Genomic DNA, 23,386 nt, shown 5'->3' with positions numbered 1-23,386 from the left:
GATCGTGATGACAACAACAAAACAAAACAAAACAACTAAAACAACTGGAAATACATATCTCCAGGGGCTAAGCATGACTACTTATTAAGCAAGAGGAGAACCTGCTTCTTTGTCATTCCCTTTGGAAACCTAGCTTAAAAAAAAAAAAAAAAAGGTTGCACAAAAGATACATGTGTTCCTTTTCTGGTCTTATTACAGGCCCACCTAGATTTAGCTTTCGATTCCAGATGAGAACAGGCATGTTCAGACTAGCACATCTTTGCTCTGTAAGCACAGAGCTGCTATCATTTCACTGGCAAATTCTCGTATCCCAAAATTTACACACAATAGATACCCTTTAAAATCTGCAAATTTTCTATTTCAGTGAAATACCTCATTGAGTTAATTTTTTTTTCTTAATTTACTCTGCTACTATTAAGCTGAAAAGTTAAAGGCAGGCAACTCCTATAAAAAAGGAAAGTTGAACAGTACTTACCCTAAGTATAATGTGCAAGCCTTAATGGGACAATTTACTTTTGCTCTATGATATTTAGAAAGGTGTCCAGGTCTAAACTCAGCTCTTGCTTTTTTCCCTTCTGGAAAACTGAGTAGACTCACAGAAGGTGCCTCTGCGAAAGATCATACAAATCAACAGCCTTACCTGTGGCCATTCAGAAGACTGCACTTTGGTGTGTGTTTAAAACTATGAATAAAGTCAGATACAGCGCATGCTCAGCAGGCAATTTAAAAATATTTATAACATTGTTGTTTCAAAAACAAATTTCCTCAAACAAAGCAAAACTCACATTTTTTATCCATGCCAAGTTTAACATTCTGAGACAAAGCTGTTTTGGAGTTTTCCGCTGAAGGAAAAAAGGCTTTTAAAATTTTTTGTTGAACGAAAAATAGTTCTCTCTTCCCTTTTGGGTACGCTTAAAGGGGTGGAATAAATTTTTCTCCAAGTTTCAACAAAATTCACCTCTGGCTATGATAAAGCATTACAAATTTAAGGTCTGTAAAAAATAATTTTACAGAAGGTAACAAGAAACTAAAAACTATGGGTTTAAAGAATGTAATGGTCATCCGAACCCTCAAGGCAATCTTGCACGTAACTATACAAAAATATATCCTGATACAAACAGGATATATTATGTATAGATAAGAATAATGTGTATACAACCATATGCATACTTGGAGAAGTTTTATTTTTCTTTTGCTAACTAAAATCAAAACTCTTTAAAACTGAAAAAGAAATACAACAAAAATTTAGGAGAAACTCAGTAATAATATCAACACAATTCATCTGTTTTTCATAGTAAGCATGGAGAATAAGGCAATCACACCTTTAAAATTTTGAGATATATAAAATAAAAATTTGATTAAATAAGGTTTTTAAAGTATGAATGGCAGTAGAAATGCCTGTTTCATTCCTGGTTGGAAATTTCTTTCTCCTCCCTGAATATCCCTAAGCATTCCATTTACCATCTATCACCAAACCCTGAACAGCTCGTAGATCTCACAGATCTTATTTAAATCTCTTACTTAATTCTTAAGTCTCTGAATGAATTTCAGCTCCTGCTCTACTTTCCAAGGGTGCTCAGCTGGCCTCACAAAAGCTCCACAGACACATCGTTCACTATCTCTGATGCTTTCAAGCTCAACAGAGGGTGCCAAAAAATAATAATAAAAAAAAATCAACGATTAAAAAAAAGTTTATTAAAGTGAAACTAGGAGTGCAAATTTGAAGAAGTTGCTTCTACTTTTATTTCGCTCTGAACTCAGCACAGGTGTTTCCTAACTTATGCTGCTGTGCATGCTGATGAAGGGGAGGGTTAAATTAAGGTGAGGGAATGGGCCAAAGGCAGACCAGCAAGCATTTAGGATCTCCAGCCTCATGTGTTAATGGATGTGTTTAAAAATGGACCCCCCAAAAAGCCTAGAATGAGGTTTCTTTATGGCAAATAGTTAAACCAGTATACTGAAATAATTAAAGCTTTGTCTTTAAATAAAGCATCAGATCAACAGAACAAAAACAAAGATAAAAATTGCACACACATATGCATGCGTGCACACACGCTCTGACACACACAGATACACAAAACTAGTGGGTGAGGGGAGAAGGAAATTCAATAAAAGAAAACAAACAGAGTCCTAACAGGCCATTCTCCGAAAAGGAATCTAAATAAAAAGTCATATGATATCTGATAGTGCAGGACACGTCGCCAAGAACTGGAGCGGATTGCCTACAGGAAGAAAGGGCCAGTGTATTCCAGCTCAAAGAGCTTTTCTTTCCTCCTCCTCTATTTTTTTTCCCTTTTCTCCTCAACTGTGAATGTGTTACTCTCAGGTCAGATCCACGAAGAATCCCAGAATGACAGCTATCACCTGTCACTGTACTCTTGGCGGCACAACTAGCTGATAGGAGCTGCCTGAGTTGGGATCAAGAAGAGCTAGTGCAGCTTTCAGTAACAGCCTCTTATCCTAGTCCCTCTGCCCTTTTCAAAGACCCCCTTGGCCACATCAAAAACAGACCAAAAAGAAAAAGAAAAAAGAAAAAAAGGAGGGGGACCAAATGAAAAATAAAAAATGCAGGGACAACAGCCCATAGCAACAAAAGAATCCAGGGGGAAAAATAAAACACAAGCAAAAAGGAAAAAAACAAAAAACAACTCTTGCCTTCAATATAAAACTTTTTAAAGACCGGGTTTCTCTTATTTGGATGGCATTCTTTTTAAAAGTATTTTTCTCCTTAAGCACTATTAGAAGCATTAAAAAATTCTACAAAAATACAGAAAAGTCTGAAAGCAATTCAAGAATTTTCCTAAAGAAAACATGTAACTGTAAGAAGTGAGTTACCCTGGAAAATTCTGGATTTGCCAAAAGTTCCCCTAGTTCTAATATCTTTCAGCGAGTTCAAGTGCTATAACACTGGCCACCTAGTACTTGTTTTTTCTCTGAGGATCATTACTGAAGCAACACATACATAGTAAGGTTTCCCGAAAAGACTCGTTATCAAGTTACTTCAAACATAAGGCACTCACACCTACCAGCCAGGAGGGTTTTTTGATGAAGCATCACACTCTGCCCTGATACTTATTACAGCCTGAAGAAGCAGTTACATAAACGCATTCTATAATTATGGAAAATGTATATATCTATATTCTCCCCTACATTTTCCCTCCTCAGGGATATGAATAGGTTTTATTTTCAGTTAATAGAAAAGAAAAAAAGAAAAGAGTTTCTGATTCTTGAAACAACTGTTGTAGCTGTTTTCCACTTAGCAAAACAGTTATGGGTAGTTAGGAACTATACATAATATATATTTAAGGATTTTTGTAGAGCTTGAGAATTGCTCCCCTTGTTTAGTTTTGTGTCTATTATGTACCTTAAAAAGATTTCTAAGTGACAATCAACATATAAATGCATTAAGAGGAGAACTTTTAGAAGGAAAACATTATCTTAGGTTTATCATCCCAGGATATTAGCATAAAGATATAAATGTACGGCATATATAAAAGATAAAATTGTTTACTACATTTTGCATATACAGCTCACATCTGATTTTTTTCTTTTGTTGGAGCATTAATTTGAAAATGATAAGCATTCTGGAATGTTTGCTACAACACAAATTCATGGTAAAAATATACACGCACAGGCAAAAATTCAAATGGAGAACACAAAGCTACGTGGCAATCAGAATCGTAGACAAAATCTCCATCTAGACTATATTTGCTTGAACTAGTGTATCATAGTTGGGGCAAGTAATCTCTCTGGGGGTTTCGTCATTTACATAATTAGAAACAAAAATAAAATACAAATATCTGCTCCCTTACTACCTTTTCTTAATAACTGACAAGTGACACAAGTGGTACCTTTTAAACAGATGGATGCAAAAACTTGTGAGATCGAATGAACTGATGTACCCCACTGGTATTTTGGGAAACCAAATTCCATAATTAACTTTTTACCCAAGTGGCAAAAGTAGACGATTTAGTCACCAAATTGATTATTTGATGGACTTTTGTTCTTTCTTCCACAAGATTTTGGCGACCCAGAAAGGGTAAAGAGATGATAAGAGAAGATGCATCCTGAACAACTTTTATTGTGAGTAGAAAAAAAAATAGCATAAAGTGAGCATAAGAACAGTTGGATTTGGAAAGATTAAAAGAGGAGAAAAGAGCAACATATGCAACTTAATTAGTCTTTTTCTTTTTAATTTTTTCATGTACATATATATATAGGGATGATGGGGAGAAAAGATAACTGGATTTCTTTTGAATGTCTTTGTGTCTTTATGGAGTGAATGTTCTGTTCCTGTCTCTTTCTTTTTAGGCAAAAAACTAATAAAAATAGAAAAACATATATCAGACATTAAGCTCACTCCTCCCCCCCCCCCAACCCTTTGTAAAGAACTCTTTGTTCTCTAGTGAAAATGCTGAAAAATCCCCGGGCAGCTACTCCCTGAAACAAGTGCAAAACACTTAGAGGCTTTTGGGCTGGCTGGAAGCCAGAAACCCTCCCGCTGTCTGGTTAGAAGAGGAAAAAAAGAAGAGAGAGGGAGAGGGAGAGAGGGGAAGAGGGATGGGGGGGCAGAGAGAGAGGAAGAGAGAGAGGAAGAGAGAGGAAAAGAGAAGGGAGAGAGAGAGAGAGAGAGACAGAGAGAGAAAGAGAGAGAGAGAAATTGGAGCTTCCTTTAATAGACATAGGAAGCAGCGTTTTTTTCTTTTTCTTTTTTTTTTTTTTTCAAAACTGGCGGTCAAGCGTTAAGTAACTCCCGTCTAAATCCACCTGCTAGAAATGAACTTGGGTAACCCCCCAGGGGTGCACAAAGACAGGGAAGACAGTAACATACTCCATACTCTTTCCCACCCCCCGTTGTACTGCTTCCATTCTTTCTGTTCTCATACACAAATGCCCACAGCTTCTCACGCCGCCCCTCTTACCCCCCAACAACAAACACAGCAAAATACATGCTCCCTCGGTCTCCTAAAAAAAAAAGGCTTTTCCATCTCGGTTGCGACACAGTGATAAGGGGTAGCGAACATCTCATACCTGGTGTGAATGCTAATCAGTCAGGAGTTCTCCTTTTCCCAAGACAGGGAACTGTTTCCTTCCAAATTTATTAGAACCTCCTCCACTGCCTCTTTGAAAAACCTTCTTTGTCACCCTCTCCCAAGTCCCGATACTTCTTTAAAAAAAAAATGGCTTCGGAGCTCCTTCTATTCTTGATATTGATTCTCTCTCTCTCCCCCCACCCCTCCTCCTCTCTCCTGTCTGTGTCTCTTCTGAGTGGTCTATTGATAAGTCCCTGGAGGCACTGGGTCAGCCTGCCCGTAGGAAACCAGACACAATGCACAAATCTCCGAGTGCCATTCTGCCATCAGCAAGCAGACCACGTTTAGGAGAGAGAGAGAGGGAAAAAAAAAAACAGTAGAGCAAGAGACAGAGAGAGAGAGAGAGAGAGAGAGAGAGAGAGAGAGACCAACCGAGGGAGGGAGAGACTGAGAGAGAGGAAGAGAGAGGGGAAAGAGAGAGAGAGAGAAGGAGAGAGAGAGAGAGAGAGGGAGAGAGAGGAGAGACGGAGAGAGAGAGTGTGTGAGAAAAAGACTGATTGGAACAGGAGGGAGAGAGAGAGAAAAGGAGAGGGAGAGAGAGCGCGAGAGGGAGAGCGGCACTGCCAGTCAGGTTAATCATCCCTACTTTAATTAGCTGTTCGGCTTAGACATAAAACAATTGAATTTGAATGATCTGTCAGCAGGCTCGGCTGAACCAAAGGGGAAAAGCGAATATTACAAAAAGACTGTTGGTGTGTTCTGATAAGCAATACTGCTCGTACTGACAAATCCTCAAAGGGGGAACTATTAAAACTTACAACTAAACAAAAAGTGCAAATACAAATGGCATTAGATAGAGGTCTTTAAAAAATGGAGTTTTCTCCCCTAGTTTTATGAACCATAGATATTTATGTGCAGGTGTCAACATATTAGGGGTTTTCGTGTAATGTGTGAAAGTTTATTAACGATGGTCTAGGAGTGTAGCAGACAGATGCTGCAGGGAACAAGACAGGTACAGTCGGATGCCGAATCTAGATCCTGGAGGGAGATGGATGCTGGAAGAAGAGGCACTGTGGCAAGAGATCAGCACAGACAAAGTGGGCAGATAGGCAGACAGATTTTAGGCACGGCACGATCTCATCTAAAAAGGCAAAAGTTCTGATGCAATATAAGGTGCAAAACAATCCATCCACCCTTCTCTCCCGGGTGCACTCCAAGGTACAGTTAAAATGGATTAATCTTTGTGACAAACAGAGCTGGCAAGGCAGACTACGGCAGACACTGAAGGCGATTTGCAGACCCATAGAATACAGAGCTAGAATAAGCCCCAGAGATCAATCTCTCCAACTCCCAATTTAGCAGATGAGGAAACTGAGGCCCAGAGTCAACACTAGAAACCAGGATTCTGGCAGCCCACCAGGCCAGTGCTCTTTCCATCGCACCGGCTAACCTAGAATATTCTTTGAAGATCTGGCCCAACAGGTATGAAAATCACGCTTGCCTCCCAAATAAGAAGATTCCTCCACCTATACAGTTAGTGCACAAACCTACAATTTTTCAAAATGTTTAAACAGCCAAATGGAAATATAATTACATATATAAATATATTTCTATTTTATATATATGTGTGTGTGTATGTATATACATGCATATATAGAGAGAGAGAGAGAGTGAGAGAGAGAGAGAGTCCATTTTGAATGCTAGGAATAAGGGATTTAAGTCTTTAATACATTCTTGGAGAAAAGCAGAAAAATATAACATTGTAGAGACTTCATCTCAGCAAGATATAACTTGTGTCACATTTTCAAGCTAATGAAGGCTAGTGGATTGATCTACAAAGACCTCACCCTGAGTTTACAATTCGCTCTATGAACATCATCTGCTATATATCACCATGTGAGAAGATGTGGTTTTTCTCATACACCTCATTTCTAAAATATAGGCACATTGTGGGTGAAAGAGATTGAGTCTTTCAGCATACAATGTAGTTTTAAGGCACTGATAAGATTTTCTACCCGAATGATTAGGCATATGCAACTTTTCCAATATATTTCAATTGAAAATGAGCTACTAAAATAGAAATGGGGAACTATATTTTCTGTCCACAAATGTGATGGTATCTTTTTGGGGATACTATGATCATATTCAGTAAGGATTCCCTTTTGACAATGGGTAGTTGAGGGTCTATTTTTTAAATGGTGAGAGGTGCTTATGAAGAGAAGAGTGCCATCAGATATTACCGGAGAGATTAAGTTTCTTGCCCTAAAACAAGAAACAGAGTGTGTATGAAAGCGAAAACTATCTTTCAGTCATGCTTCAGCAACAACGTTGCTACTTAGGGAGAAAGAAGAAAACCGAAAGAAAAGTCAGGCACCTGGGAGCCCACTCAAAGACAAATAATCTGAGAGAAGTCATAGCCAGAGTAATTTAGTTTATTTGCACTCCAACCTCTTTAACAATGGCTGCTATGCCATGCCTAAAACACATGATCTACAGTCAATCAATTTGGAATGGGGGAAGGAATCAGTGATTTTGACAATGGCAGATCCTTTGGCAAGCCCCAAAGTACCTGACAGACAAGAACCCAGAAGAAAGCAGTAGAATGCTTAGTAAATGTGTGTTGGTGAACTGAGTAAAAAGAACAAGAACTTTGGAGCAAACACATATTTATATATAACACTGCCAAAGTCATAGCCACTCTGAGAGCCTCAGTTTTCCTTTCTGTAAAAGGTGATGATATTGGTCCCATAGGGTTGTCTTAAGGATGACATGAGCAAACATATATAAAGTACACAGCTAGTCATTACACAGTAGTTATTATGGAGGAAGGCATATCTTGAGGGTGTAAACAAAACTGTATATTATGGTTGTGCTGAATGTGTTATATTCAAAGCATGCAGGCTCAAGGCATGAAAACATATAGTAAAGCAAGGATGTAATATACAGATCTCTACTAGACAGGATTGGCAGTAGATATTATAAAGTTTAGAACTAAATTCCTAAAATCTAAACTTTAAGGATGTTAGGTCATTTGAGGTTGTATTATTTCTTTGTTCCCAGATTTTACTATATTTCCTGGCTTTTAATAATAATGATGACAAACATATTACTGAGTAATTGGTTTGTCCTAAGCACCCTGCTAAGCGCTTTATATTTTAAAATCATACTTTAGCATCACAAGAACCCTATGAATGAGGTACTACCAATATATCTATTTCATAGAAAAGAAAACTGAGGTATAGAAAGATTATATAACTTGCTCAAGATTACGCACCTAGTAAGTGAGGAGCTGGGAATTAAATCCAGGCAATCTGACTTTAAAGCCTGCATTGTCAGCATTGTACTATACTGGCACACAGTAGGTATTCAGTCAATATGTATTAAATTAATGAGAAAATGAAAAAGACACTAGAAGTTTTATTTCATTGGAGATAAGTAAAAATCTGTGCACAATCACTTGAGAGAATCTTGTTTTTGAATGATAGAATCTGTACTTCTGTAGCTCACTTCAGGTGTAGTCCTTTGTCAGAAAGCAGGGTGAGCCATGTCCCTGCACAGTGTTGAAAATGGATGCAGGGAAGATTGCTGACCATGACCACCCAGGGCATTTAAATATCTGACGGCATTTTCAGCACTTTGAGGGTAGTGTTAGCACAAGGGTTATTAATTGGCTTAATTCCAGTTCGGATAATTACATCGTGTCTCTTTAATTCTCCCCCGACTATGCCATTCTTTACTTCCTGTCACAAATGTGCTCTTTAAAAAAGCATATGAACACACATAAACATATAGTTATATTTAAGGTTTGCATAATCATTCAGGAGCTTTTTTTTTTTTTCTAAATGATCAGTGTATAGGAGCCCTGTAATAAATGAATGGGTAAAAGAATTAAAGTCATTGCAAAATAAAGATAACTAGTTGAAGCTTTTTGTTTGGCAATGAAATAAACAGATTTTTAAACCATTTCCTTGGTGACAGAATTCCAATCACGTTTTTTTTCTCATGGGCAGATATTTCCAGAGCTGATGACCTGCTCATGATAAGCTGATTTTCTTATATTATATAGTTTCCAGGATTAAAAAAATACCAGTGAAAACGCTGATATTTTGGAGTAGAAAATGAGACTAAGTCCTGAGTGGTAGAGCATATACTGAACTTAGGGGTTTTCAATGAATTATTAACCCCGTCATTAGCCCTGACTTATTTGGCAGGTTTTATTTATTTATTTATTTTTATTTATTTTTTATTTTTTAAGATCTCTAAACAAGTTACTAGACTAATCTTCAAATTATAGAAGAAAAAGACAACAGACCTTAATTTATTAAGCTTAGGAAAGTTTGACAGTCATAAACAGATACAGCCTCTTCTCCTTTTTCCAAAGAATTCTTGGCCTTTGAAATACTGTGTCTACATGATACTAAAGCAACATTCCCAGATGACTATGTTTAAATCATGTGCACAAATAGATAAATGCACCCATGGTAGAGCATAATATATTAGGCCTTTTCAGTGTACACCTGTATGAATAAGTCTTCAAATATAGGGAGTACAGAAAATAAGAGAATAAAGGGTTAATTTATTTAGTATGCATGAGGGTTTCCAGATCTTTGTTTTTTCAGCTTTTAGTTCAAAATTCCATGCATACTCTGCACGTAATAATAAATGCCATAATTCAATGTATGTCATAATTTGATTTACTTTCAAGCACCTTTTCTGGTTCAGCTCTCAAAGCCTTCCTTCTTATAAACTTTCTCCAAATTATTTTTTGTGGCCCTCTGTAAAACAGCATTTAAAATCAGTATTCCTAAGATGACCCTCATGCTATAGAGAGATTTGTATCAAACTAGTCCATATTTCCTTTTGAGAAATGGTCAAGTCCCATGCTCTTATCTGAGAACAAGCCACATAAATATATAAAACATCCCTTTCCCATCTTTTTAACCCCTGTAATAATGATAGCAGTCTTTCAGTGACTGTCCTCTGGTTTGCTACTCATTCCTTTAAAGTGAGCTCTTCCAGGACAAGGTCTTTCCATTCTACTTGGTATATTTAATGTATTGTCCAGTATCACCCCTGCCATGGTGGTAGATGATATCCCAGAAAAGCTGGAAGCAACAAATTTTAATTCTCTTTGTTCTTCATATGTAAACACAAATTTTTCTCTTTGTGTGCCAAGTTTCCAACATGTAAAGGGGGCATATTTATCCTAAGATTAGTAATTTGATGTTCAAGAAATAATATTTCAGGGTATAGTATTTAAAAATGAGCTAGTAAAAAGCACTTGTTTTGGTTATTTTCGTAGTATTGCCACTATTTTTATAGCAAGAAGTACTTGAAAAACATGTTCTAAATTGATAATTTAAGTGAATTTTGAATTCAAAAGAAAAGTGGACAAGATTTATCCTGAATATTAGTGACAGTAAGCACTTGGCTTTTAAATGCCATTTAGGAACAGCCTGACAGATTTTATAGAAGCAGAAGGTATTTAGGAAATTCTCTGGTTCTCTCAGTTTACAGAGAAGAGCTGAATGGCAGAGATATTTTATCTGACAAGCTTAAGGTGAAAAAACTTGGTAGAAGCAAACTAGTTCTGGAACCCAGTCTCTGTCCCTGGTTCCACACTCTTCTTATTTATACTTTGCATGATGGCTTTTATACTCTTGAATCCAAATCTCCTCTCTTTTGGACGTATTTTAGTGAAGGAACTCTTAAATTCTGGGGCTGAGAAAGGGGTAAAATATTCCTAATGTAGTCTGATAAACACACCACAAAGGAACTATAGTAGACTGAAAAATGGCCCCCCAAAAGATATGCATATCCTAATCCCGAGAACCTTTGAATGTTACCTTACATAGCAAAGGGGTCTTGCAAACATGATTAAATTAAGGCTATTAAAATGAGGAGATTATCCTGGATATTCCAGGTGGACTCTAACTGTAATCACAAAGGTTCTTATAAGAGAGAGGCAGGAGGATCAGAGTTAGTAGCAGGAGATGTGATGACAGAAACAAGAGGTTAGAGTTATTTGAAGAAGGGGTCATGCACCATGGAGTGCAGGGTCCTCTAAAAGATAGAAAAGGCAAAGAAACGGATTCTCCTTTATAGCCTCTAAAAGGAACTGGCCCTACTAACACCTTTACTTTAGTACAGTGAAACTGATTTGAGACTTCTGGTTTCAGAACTGTAAGAGAATACATTTGCATTGTTTTAAACCACCAAGCTTGTGGTAATTTGTTATAACAGCCACAGGAAATTAACACAGGGACCATCAGCTACCTTGATCTGGACATAATCTTTCAACACAGTTGAAATATTTCTTAGCTCTTTAAAAAAATTATTTTAGCAGATATATTACCTTACTGGTTCAAACTGAGTTTGTGATACAAGAACCCTTACCAGTCTTCAGAAAAATATTGACTAGGATAAGTCAAGAGGGTCTTTTCCTCCTGACACTAAGAGCTTCCTTCTAAGTTGACATAAAACAATCCATCTAATGATTGTTGGTTAATTGATCAGTTGGCTGCAGATCCATCTAATCACATTTGCCCATGCCCTGTCTTATAGTAACTCTTCACTGGTGGTTTGGCAATTGTATCTCCAAGTTAATCTACAACAGGAGTTCTAGTTAGAAGCAAAGAGACGGTTTCAGTGTCCATTTCTTGAGTGCCAGAAGACCTGAACTCATTCAGAAGTGAATGCTCTCTTGCTAGCCCCTCACTCCACATTTTTTCTAAGCTGTCTTAACAGAGGTCAGAAAAAAAGCATGTGGCAGCCTATGCAATTTTTTTTTTTTTTTTTTGAGACAGGGTCTTGCTCTGTTACCGAGTCTAGAGTGCAGTGGTATGGTGTGTGTGGTGTTCACAGCTCACTGCAACCTCAACCACCTAGGCTCAAGGGATCCTCCCACCTCAGCGTCCCCAGTAGCTGGGTGGGACCACAGGGGTGTGCCACCGTGCCAGGCTAATTATGAAATTTTTGTAGAGATGAAGTTTTGCTGTGTTGCTCAGGCTTGTCTCAAACTCCTGGCCTCAAATGATCTTCCCACCTGGGCCTTCCAAAGTGCTGGAATTACAGGTATGACCCATTGCACCCAGCCCCTATTCATACTTTATTCTAATGACTCTTTTGCCTTAATGTGTCATTGCGATTCAGTTACTGCATACATTCTACAGAATAGTGCTCCTAAAGGAGTGGTCCTTGGGCCAGCAGCACCAGCATTGCCTAGAAACTTGTTGGAAACATAACTTCTTGTGTTTCATTCTAGACCTACTGAATCAGATGCTCAGACGTGGATGTCTGAGTGTGTATATTTTAACAAGCCCTTTAGGTAATTCTAAAGTCTAACTGAGAAAAACTGTCATAGGACAAATCTGTGAGGTTCATCAAGGCTAATGAAAAAACATGTGGGACTCTGAATGAGATATAACCTGCTAATCTAGGTGTCATGGTCACTCTGCCATTTGCCAGCTATCTGGCTTTAGATTATGTTCTTAGTCTACTTGTCTCCTCATCTGTAAAATGGAAATAATAATAATAAATAATAATAACAAATTGCTCTATGTGAAAAGTTAATGTGGGACTTAACAAGATCATGTATATGAAAACACTTTACAACCCCAGGGTTATTATTACAGAAGAAACATCAATTTGGATTGCAAGTATCCTGGGACCACATTGTTGGTGATATTGTCTTAATATTTCATATTAACTAGGGCTCCCAGGTAGTAATACTGAAAAACAGTTCAAGAAGATCCAGATGTCCAATTCAAGCCAAATGAAGGCTAGAAGTCTATAGATGTTTAAAAGGTGTGATACTGAGTGGAGGATATGCTGGCATTATTAGTCTCCAGAACCAAGTGACACATTTCTTGATTTGAAAGTCTACTTTCTGTTTATCAGGTAGCAGAATTTACTGACAGTTTTGAACTCTGTAGGCCAGTGAAAGTCTATGGCTTATGGGATTCAGAACCGTAATTCTTTATCAATTTCCAATGATACTCAGTTTTAGTAAAGTGGCCCATGATCTCTTACATTTCCAAACCATATTCTCAAATAAGCAAGAAGCTTCAGAGAGCTCACTCAACAACTGATGATGGCCGTATATTTTTTCAATAGAAAAGACATAAATCCTGGTAGGCAGAAAGGACACTTCTGATCAGGATTGAGATATTTTTACATGTTCAAGTCCAAACTCTTAGTAGGTTGAAAAGAACTCAGATGCAATCAGATTAGACACAATTATGATTTTTGTGGCAAATCATCAGAATTTTATCCAATCTCTGAGTAATGAAAATTTGCAGTATTTCCCAACAGCTCTATATAAGTGGGGAAAAACACCTCATAAAAGACAGCGAAACATCTCCTTTCCTTCTTTCATGAAATCATAGTGATGTATGCCTTTTGGCCTGAGGGCTAGTCTTTCCTCTGAAGATTAATGTCTGCACATAACATTTCGGCAACCCCTCTGTGCCTTGCAGGACAGTTGTGTGGCAAAGATTCCGTTTGGGTGGCTGTTTCCTCTGAGCCAGTCACACTGGTGCATCAAGAGAAGCAGCTGCACCTTTTAAGAGCTCTGTGTCCTTAAGCAAGTCATCTGTCCTTTCAAATTTCATAGACTTTTCATTTGTAAAATATGAATAATATGTGCTTTACCAATCTTACAAATTGTTCTGAAGATCAAAATGGATGATGTATCCAAAATGCTTTGTAAACTAAGAATCTCATTTGGTTGGTGTTATTGATGTTGTTATTTACTCTTTAGCAGGAGGGTAAAGATACATACAGTTATATTGGGTATGGTACCTTGCATATTTTTAGACATCTAAGTTTTATGTGCCTCCAAGATTTCCCCCTGAACTTACATTAATCCCTTTTGTCAGGTTACAACTAAGGTGGTGACTAAGGATGTTAATTCCTTTAAGTCCCTATAGGATCTTTATTTTGATCATGATTAGTTATACATGAAATAGACACTGCTGCAGAATTTACAATGTTTCCATTCTGGTCAACTCAACTTTGAACATATTCCCTAAGTAAGAACAAAATCAGTATTATAAAACTGAAGAAAACATAGCATCCAAAGCTGGTATTGAGGGCATGAAAATATCTTCAAAGGCTGTTTCTTGATTGCTTAATATCAAAAATCTACTTAGAAATGTCCATTAGTTCAACAAGCATTACTGAAGAAAATTTGTAGCAAAGCTACTGCGCATCAACATTTAAAAGAACAGGAACATATAGTCTACCACAAAACAAAGTGTTGTTGCTTGAATTGCCCAAACTTTGTTTAAACAAAACTGAATTTCACCTAAGTTGAATTCAGGTGAAGAGCTCATAATGCATGGTTGGTATTTAGATAGTTGCCATAGTATGTGGTACTCAGTAAGTCCTCTAAAATGGAAAAGAAATTAACTATGTGGTACAATGTCAATATAAATCATTAATGCAATTGTGCAAAGAATACCTCTGAATATATTGAACTGCTATTTGAATCTTTAATTGTGTATACAATTCCACCTTTTCTGCTGTGTATCCTTAACTAGAATATATGCTACCTGAGGACAAGTACTGATTTACACGTCTCCAAATTTCTCGCTACCTTCAGTACAGTGGTTTACAAGTAGCATTTGCTTTCAAACTATCTGCTGTTTAATTAGATTCACTTTTTATTGGCTTTTCTTGGGGGGTAATTTATGCACATAAAGTGTCCATAGATAAACACATCATTATCACTGAGGTGAAAGTTGTAATTCGTAATTTTTTTAAAAAAAATATGTATTGGGCCACTTATTTTTCCTGTGTGACACTTAATCTAATTATAGAAGTGAATAGAAAAACATGATTCTCTTTTAAAAGGTGCAGTTTACGTGCAACAATTTTAGGAATTCAGCAAATTTGACAAGTAGAGTCATTCTGCACAATGATAGTGATGGTGAGGCTCTATGCACTATGGTTTTGACAGAAAATATTTTAAATTAAAGCAAGCTACCCATAAAATTACATAAACATAAATATGCACTATCCCACAAACACAATTGCATATCCTTTAACTTAGATTAATGCAAAGAAAAGATATATTCTTTTGTTCTAGTGGAATACAAATGACGAAGACTAATAAATGAATAAATAAAGCTCTAGGTAGCCAAATCAATGTCTGCTCAATTCTGGTCAAGGAGGTGAAGTGAGGTTTCCCTTTGAGTCAGAGAATGTAGTGGATAAAAAGGACGTGAATAGCTGGGGGGATTTCCTGAGGCCATTGCAGACCAGCTCTTGCACTGTTAAGAAGCTCATTTTCATGAGACTTTTGGTTGCATTTGTAACACTTGCTCTAGGTCCCCTAGAGCATTAAGTGCCACATCACAGCACTACAATAACAGGACTAAATGCGAGAAAGTACATTACAAGGTTCTTTTTCTTTCAGCTCTAAATATCTAGGAGTTTGTAGATGTTTTCAAGACTGTTTTTTCTCCTTCATTTTTCCTTTTCCACCAAGCCCCACACACTCCTTTCAAATAGAACTAAGTGGAAAGGACTGTTTTGTTTCTAGGTAAAAACCTAAATTCTTGTACATAAAAAAAAGTCCAGTTGTAAAATCTGTAGTATAATTAATTGTTTCCATAGGTAGAATATATTTTATTTTTTATAAAACCTGGTCTGACTGGTAAGTTTGTTCTAGATTAAGGATTTAGCTACAGTTTGGTGAGTGTTTGTTCTTTATTAGGCTTGGTGCATATTAATTCGTACATATTTTAACATTTCACTACTGTATTAAATTATTAATAATTTGAAATCATTAGCTTGTACTGACACCATTTTTCGGAAACAGTACCGCCTGTTTCTTCTACGTTCGGTCCAGAACAAAAGTCTGAAATCTAATTTGTCAAGAAAACAAATGTATAATTCAGTAAAAGAATAGGGGACAGGTACAGTGGCTCATGCCTGTAAACCCAGCACTTTGGGAGGCCAAAGCAGGCAGATCACCTGAAGTCAGGAGTTAGAGACCAGCCTGGCCAACATGGTGAAACCCCGTCTGTACTAAAAATATAAAAGTTAGCCAGGCATGGTGGCGGGCACCTGTAATCCCACCTACTCAGGAAGCTGAGGCAGGAGAATAGCTTGAACCCAGGAACTGGAGGTTGCAGTGAACCGAGATTACACCATTGGACTCCAGTCTGGGTGACAGAGTAAGATTCTGTCTCAAAAAAAAAAAAAAAAAAAAGGGATAGGAATCACCAAAAGAAGGAGGTCCAATATTAGGTTGATTATGCTGATGACAAGCTCATTTAATCTTTAAAACAAAAGTAAAAGACAGGTATTCCCTGTGGCAGAGATGAGCTTTACCTCAGGTCTGTGTGACAAAGCCACATCTCTTCTCTTACACATCCTCCATCCTCAGTCTTCAGACATTCATGGTCTCTGACTATCCAGGATTTTCTTCATGACAACGATTAACAAATATATATATTATATATATATGTGTGTGTATTACCTTTTAAGCATATATATAAGCGCACACACACACATCTGGACTACCAGAGTCTACAGGCCAGGACTAGATACTTAGATCTCTAGGGAAGTGATCCAGATTATCTAGTTGCTTCTATATAGATTTCATGAAATTGTCCACAGATTTCAAGAATGCAGTGAGGTGAGAAAAAATACACTTAATATATGAGTATATATACACTATATATATATCCCATATATGTATGCCATATGTAAATAATAATCATCAACCCTCACTAACACTTACAATGTGCCTAATATTATTCTAAGCACTTTGCACCTCCTTACTTTGTTCTCATAACATCTAAGGTAGATACCATTATTGTTATCATCTAGTTTTACAGATGAGACAAGGAAGGCACACAACTAATAAGTGGTGCAGCCCAAGTTCCTGTCTGTTATCCTGTCTCTCTCATGGTCCTTTTCCTATCTGTTGCCTCCATGAGAACAAATCTGAGGTTTGGTCTGTTCTTTTTAAGACTTTGCTCCCTCTTAGGAGATAACAAGTGGGTCTTGTCTAGTAGCAGAATTCATATGTTACCCAGCCAATAGTGTACTTAGCTAGGGAACAGAAGACTCAATTTGTGAAAATTCCTCACATTTGTACAAGAGAAAGTCCCAAAGCAAGATATTATGGCCTGGGAAATGGAAAAAATACTTTGGGCAGGTGAATGTTTTGGGTCTCTCAAATAGCAACATGTGCACAACCCTCAATATATAAATCCAATTTAATTCAGTATATATTTAATAAGCACCTGCTGTGAACAAAGAACTCTCCTAGGATCTAAACTCTAGAAAGTAGCTATGAAAAGTAGAAGCAGTAATCCTAGTATTTAGAACATGGGAGAAACATAACTAAAACACAATGCAAAAAAGATAATACCATAAAGCTTTGCTAACAAAATTCTGCAGGGTTCAGTGACTTGAGGAATATCATTTGATATTCAGTGTGGACACTGACAAAGTTGCCTGAAGTAGGGAGTGTTTCAGATGGTCTTTGAAATATGGGAAAAATTCCAACAATTAGAAATTGAAGAGATAGATTTTCAGAAAAGGAAACAGAATGAATCAAAGTAGGAGACAGGAAAGCACAAAGTGTGTTTGGGGTCAATTTGATTAGCTTCTAGAATACTCTAAGGATAGCAGCAGGAGTTTGAGCTGCTGTGGGTGAAACACCCAGGTGTAAATGTCCACTGAGCAGCAGGAAACCCACATCAGCAGTACCAGAGTCTACAGGCCAGGACTAGATACTTAGATCTCTAGGGAAGTGATCCAAATATCTAGTTGCAGCTATGTGGATTTCATGAAACTGTCCACAGATTTAAAGAAAGCAGTGAGGGGAGAAAGGCAAACTTACATTTTGTAGGCAGATAAACGAAGGATGGATGAAAGATCATTCAGACGAACAGAAGAACCATAAAAACAGATGCTATGGAGCATAAAGGTAAAGAATGCTTCAGATGCTTCAAGAATTAGAGATAGATGGTCAAAACAATCAAATCATAAACAGCATACCTAGCATTGATGTGAGGAAGTGGTATATTTAAGAGCTGGAGTCTTCATCACTGTACTCATCTTTGAAAGGACTACCTCTTATTCCTTTCTACCCTTTCCCTAAACTCATGCATGCAAACAATCACATACGTAAACATTTTTTTCTAGGAAAAATGGTGGCATTATTAACTCTGAGGCAAACTATATCTGGAAGGCTTTAGAGTAGTTAGTAAGATCCAAAGTTTATGGTTTGATTTTAATTCAAAAGATAGCTGAACTTTTATAAGCAGGTTAATTATTCCTTGGTGGAAATATGAACTTATTTGTATTTTATTCAGGAAGTATTTTTGAGCATTTCCTAACTACAAGGTGTTGTACTGAATGCTGGGATCAGAAGAATTTCCATAAAAATGCTTAGATCTGCATTCATTCTTTCAAGATAAACATTTTAAATCCTATATGGTATTCTATTCTAAGGATATAGCAGCATAAAATACAATTTAAACAATCACCTATTTTTGGACATTTTGGTTGCATTCTGACTTTTATTATTTTTAATAATTCTTTGTCCAGTGTCATTTTGCATAATATTTGCAAAGCTATTATTTAATGAAAAGGATTTTTTGTAAACTTTAGCAGGTAATACCACAAGCAAGGAAACTTAATACAACTACCACAAGCAATGGAAGAAAAATGCCTCAAGGAGCCAGGGTGGAAGAGCAAATGAGTGAAGTAGGTGTGGTATAAAATATGGGGTGATAGGGACTTTGTCAAACTGGAGAGCACATGGCTTGTCTAAAGGGAGCAGCTGGTGCTCAGTTCCAGATATTGGTGCCCCGTGTGGATGCAGATCTAATGTTGTCAGATCTCCAATTTCTCAAGAGAAGCAAAAAAACAAAAACAAAAACAAAAAATACCTCTCTCTCTATATATATATATTATATATAAAAATAATATATATTATAATATATAATATAAATATATATATTATAATATATAAATATAAATATATATATATATAAAATATATATTTGGTGTTAAATCTCTTTATCCTTAAAGGTTGGCTCAAGTTATCTAAACATATTCTATTGGCCAAACATACATTTAAAAAAATTCTATGTGCTAGCTAGATGCAGCTCACAGGCCACTGATTTTTAACTTTCTAATTAAAGAAAGGGCAAGACGGTGTTTGGAAATACATTTCTAGGTAGAGAGTTAAGCAAATAAAGTTTTACTTCAAGTTTTCCTAGTAACAAGGAATGTGATGTGGAGAAACTGAACCTCAATGTGCTAATCTTGAAAGATGGGTAAATACTACTTCCCACTTAACACCCATGAAGAATTAAATAGAAGAGGCTTCGAAAATGTTTTTAATTTCCCAAAGAAACATGCTTTAATGATATAAAACTCTAACCCAGTGCACTGTATGATGATATCTAATGATAATTTCCCTTCATTTCCCATCTGAACAAACATTTCCATTAACATCCACCTGCACTACTTCCTTTCATAAAGAGGAGGTGGTATTTGGCTATGTTCTGGTTCTGATTCATGAGAAATCAGCCCAAGCCCAACATTTCTGTTCTTAACAGATTTTGGTTTTTAAATCTGTGGAACACAATGTTTCCCTGGGCTGAGTTCTAGCATGCCAAATTTTGGCTGGCCACAGACTTTGACATCTGAGTGAAAAATCTTTCAACAATGGCATTTAAACTGAAGAATCAACAGACCTTTAATTATAACACTGCTTGTAATTCCCTCCCTCTCTTATCATGATGTTCAAATTGCCTCAAATCACTAACTGCATGGACAGCATGTTATTTCATTTGCCATTGGAAATATCATAATTTAAAAACTTGGGGGCTTGAGATTGTGTATTACTTTTTGAAAAATCAGTATTACTTTATTCACCATAAATTAAAGAGGCATATGGAACAAAGGTCAAAATTACTGATTCATTAGAAATAAAAAACAAAAACCACTCACCACACAATTTCTCAACTTATCTAAAATGCTCAAGATTTAGAACTTGGAAATTAAGCATTAAAGATATAGAAATAGGGAGCCTCTTTTTAGTGAGATTTCACTAAATGCCTCTGGTATCTCTCCATGAAATGTTAGGTGATCATTTCTTAATGGCATTTTAAAAATGACACAGTCTCAGATTCCCCTATGTTTACCTTATATGATAATAAAAGACACTTCTATACTGCTAAAGTATACTAGGAATCCTTTGAAAGCTTCTATTTTAGCAACTGATGTTGAAAAAATACTTAATTTATATTTAACCTGTCTATCTGAATATAGTTATTGAAAAAATTAGGGTTAAAAATATAAATGTGGAAAATGTTTATTTTCATGTTCTATAGTAGTTAGCTTTTTGTTTGCTTTTAAATATTGATCTTGGTTATATGTGGAAGACAGCCATAATTTCAGCTCGTTTTTCATCTTGAAGAGAAACCTGGCTTTCAATTTCCAGGAAATACATTTGTTTAGACCTAACAATATGCCAGACTTGTATATATCATTTCTAATCTTCATAATAAGTCTACAAGTTGGATATCATTAATCTGTTACAGATAAGAAAACTGAAACTCAAATAAATTTAATAATTTGACCAAGGTAATTTAGTCAGTGTCTTTTTGTCCATGGATTTTAAGTGGTAGAGTTTGCATGCAAACCCAAGTATGACTCCAAAGGCTCTGCTTTCTCCTTTCAGAGAAAAAAAACATCTTCCTGAAATACTGACATCTTTCCCTTGTGTAATTGGCCATGCTTTCTTTATACAATTGGTAGAGATATCACATTCTTAATTATCTTTAGTACTATCTTGTGACTCTAAAATTCACCTTTGTCCAGTGTATAGAATTCACATCCTAAGGTTAGGTATAGGAGCTGTAAGTCTCTTACTTCCTTGAGCAGATCTGATTTCAAATCTTGTCTTTTATTATCCCCATAAATATACTTGTATTTATAAAATTATGTCCTAAGTCTTTGTTCAGAAAATATATAGTGTCTGACATTATTCTGTGTATAAAATGTTGAAAAGGTCACATCCAAGAAACTAGGATGGTCAGGACCAGCACACAACACTCAAGAAAGGTTCTCCAAGGTAGAATGAAGGGAGAATCCCAATCAAAGTTGTTGAGGGGAGTAAAGATAATAAATAATATTAACAATTAATATAACTAACAGTAATACTAACTCCATGCATTGAACTCTTAATATTCATCCTATCTATATATCATATTTAATTTTTACAATACTCTCATTTTGTGTATGAGAAAACAGAGGCTTAGAGATAGGGTAAATAACTGGTTCAAGGTCATACGACTAGAGGCATTTTACTCCAGAGCTTATGCCTCTTCTACTTTACTACACTCTCTCCCGGAATACGGGAACAAAATCTAAAGAGGTAAATTCAAAGATCAATATTAAGATTATCAATACAAGATGCAGCCAGGGATCAGGGATTGGAGTGGAAACAGATTAGGAAACAAGGTGGTAGGTCCAGCATGGCTGCATGGTTGAGGTCAGCAAATGTCTGATATATAGGGATGTCATGTCACACTGAAAGTGCAGCTACATCAGGAAGGTAATGCTGACTGAGAGAGAGAATATGTAGAGGGTGACAGATATAGGACTGCTTGGCCGATTTCATGGTTTTCTTTTACAAATGTAAATAAAACGTTGTGTGCTGGAGGTCAGAGGGTAAAGGGGATATAACTGAGGGCTCTACTCAAAAAACATCTCTCTTCACATGTCATTAACTGAAGAGGGGAAAGAAACTCAGTTGTTTAACAAGTTATTTCTTAAGATACATATTTCTCCAAGAGGGTTAAACCTTGTTCACACCTTGGAGTAAATTACTTTAATGAGGTTACCAGATCACCTAACTGAGTGTAATTAAAGTCAACAAGCTGCAGTTTGAATGGGAAAGGAAACAGATAACTGTGGAATTGAAGGGTGGGAGAAGGGGGTGATAGTGATACAAACAAGGACAAGGGTTTTCTTAGGGGAATAGGAAGGCACCAAAGACAATTTCATGAAAAGACAATTCAGGGTTAAAAAAACGTAAAGTACTAACAACAACATCATTATCATTAGTTCTACTCTGCACTTATGTCTAGAATTTTGGTAGTAGCCAGTGTGCAATCAAAATCACTACAATTGGTTGCTAATTTATGATTTACGAGCTGAGCAGAATTCCCTACTTAGAGTAGCTACTCAAAACATACTTGTTGAGCAAATGGGACGTCAATATTTTGCCTGGATGCTGCAAACTTTCAGATTTTCCAAATTCCAACCTATTTTTACAGTCTAGGTTAATCCAGTCTAACCTATCAAGTTCATCTAACTGGGTCCTCCCTGGGAACAAGGAAGAAAGAGAACACAGGAAGTGAATAAAGAGTTAATACCTCGGCTGAGCATGGTGGGAGGCCAAGGTGGGTGGATCACCTGAGGTCAGGAGTTCGAGACCAGCCTGACCAACATGGTGAAACTCTGTCTCTACTAAATATAAGAAATTAGCTGGGCATGGTGGCACATGCCTGTAATCCCAGCTACTTGGGAAGCTGAGGCAGGGGAATCGCTTGAACTCAGGAGGTGGAGGTTGCAGTGAGCCAAGATTGCGCCATTGTACTCCAGCCTGGGCAACAAGAGCAAAACTCCATCTCAAAAAAAAAAAAAAAAAAAAAAAAAGATAACTCAATGCTCGCCTGCCCTTCTGTGTGGTCCAATATAGCATGCTCTTGACCCTAGCGAAGCTGCAGAATGTATGTTCTAGGAAAGCTGAGGCAATGCCTTAATAATGAGAGCTATGTGAAAGGTAAAGTATGAAATGTATGATGGAAACCAAACCAAAGAGTACGGTATGTTAAAGTTGAATACATTAAGAAAAGAGCTCACCTGTTCCACTGGAATCTCAACTGGCTCTTTTATACCACTCTAAATCTGTGCTGAGTCTGCACAGAGGGACTTCTGAGATGCTTACGTATATTACCTGACAGGTACAATCAAAAACGCTACAAGGACTTTGTGCTTCAAAAACAGCCAGAGCACTGAAATCAATTGCTGAGCACAGACATACTTCAATTGTGGGTATGCAGACAGTTCCCAGGTATGGCTGGTGAACAGCATGCTTTATGTGTGCATATATCTCAGACTTCCTAGCTTTCTTCCCTTCTATCCTACCCCTTTGGCACCCACTACATGTCTTTCACATTTTATAAAATCACAGGAGATTTCTAAATTATTGTGCCTTTCAAATACTCTAAAAATATATTGTCCTCCTAATATAAAAAAGAGAGGTGGAGTATTTGGCTGATGAACTGAATTTGACAGTAAGTTTGTAT

General features: G+C 36.8%; 1 protein-coding gene across 12 annotated transcripts in view; it reads right to left on the bottom strand.

Moving 5' to 3' along the window:
* ZBTB20 (zinc finger and BTB domain containing 20) overlaps positions 1-23,386 on the bottom strand; it is a 796,445-nt gene that overhangs the window by 119,726 nt on the left and 653,333 nt on the right. For 4 of the 12 annotated variants that reach the window (XM_032299319.1, XM_032299323.1, XM_032299330.1 and 1 more), the window contains exon 1: positions 5,032-5,436. The exons of 5 other annotated variants lie outside the window; for them this stretch is intronic. The gene's annotated coding sequence lies outside the window, so the exon portion shown is untranslated. Of the gene's footprint in view, positions 1-475; positions 4,587-5,031; positions 5,438-23,386 lie in introns of those variants that run through there. 3 more of the 12 variants (XM_032299327.1, XM_032299326.1, XM_032299322.1) reach the window with 3 other exon arrangements.

This window comes from Sapajus apella, unplaced genomic scaffold (assembly GCF_009761245.1).
Source record: "Sapajus apella isolate SASKATOON/1434 unplaced genomic scaffold, GSC_monkey_1.0 scaffold40, whole genome shotgun sequence".
Lineage (NCBI taxonomy): Eukaryota > Metazoa > Chordata > Mammalia > Primates > Cebidae > Sapajus > Sapajus apella.
Note: the sequence above shows the minus strand (reverse complement) of the source record. Positions and strands in the feature narration are given on the sequence as shown.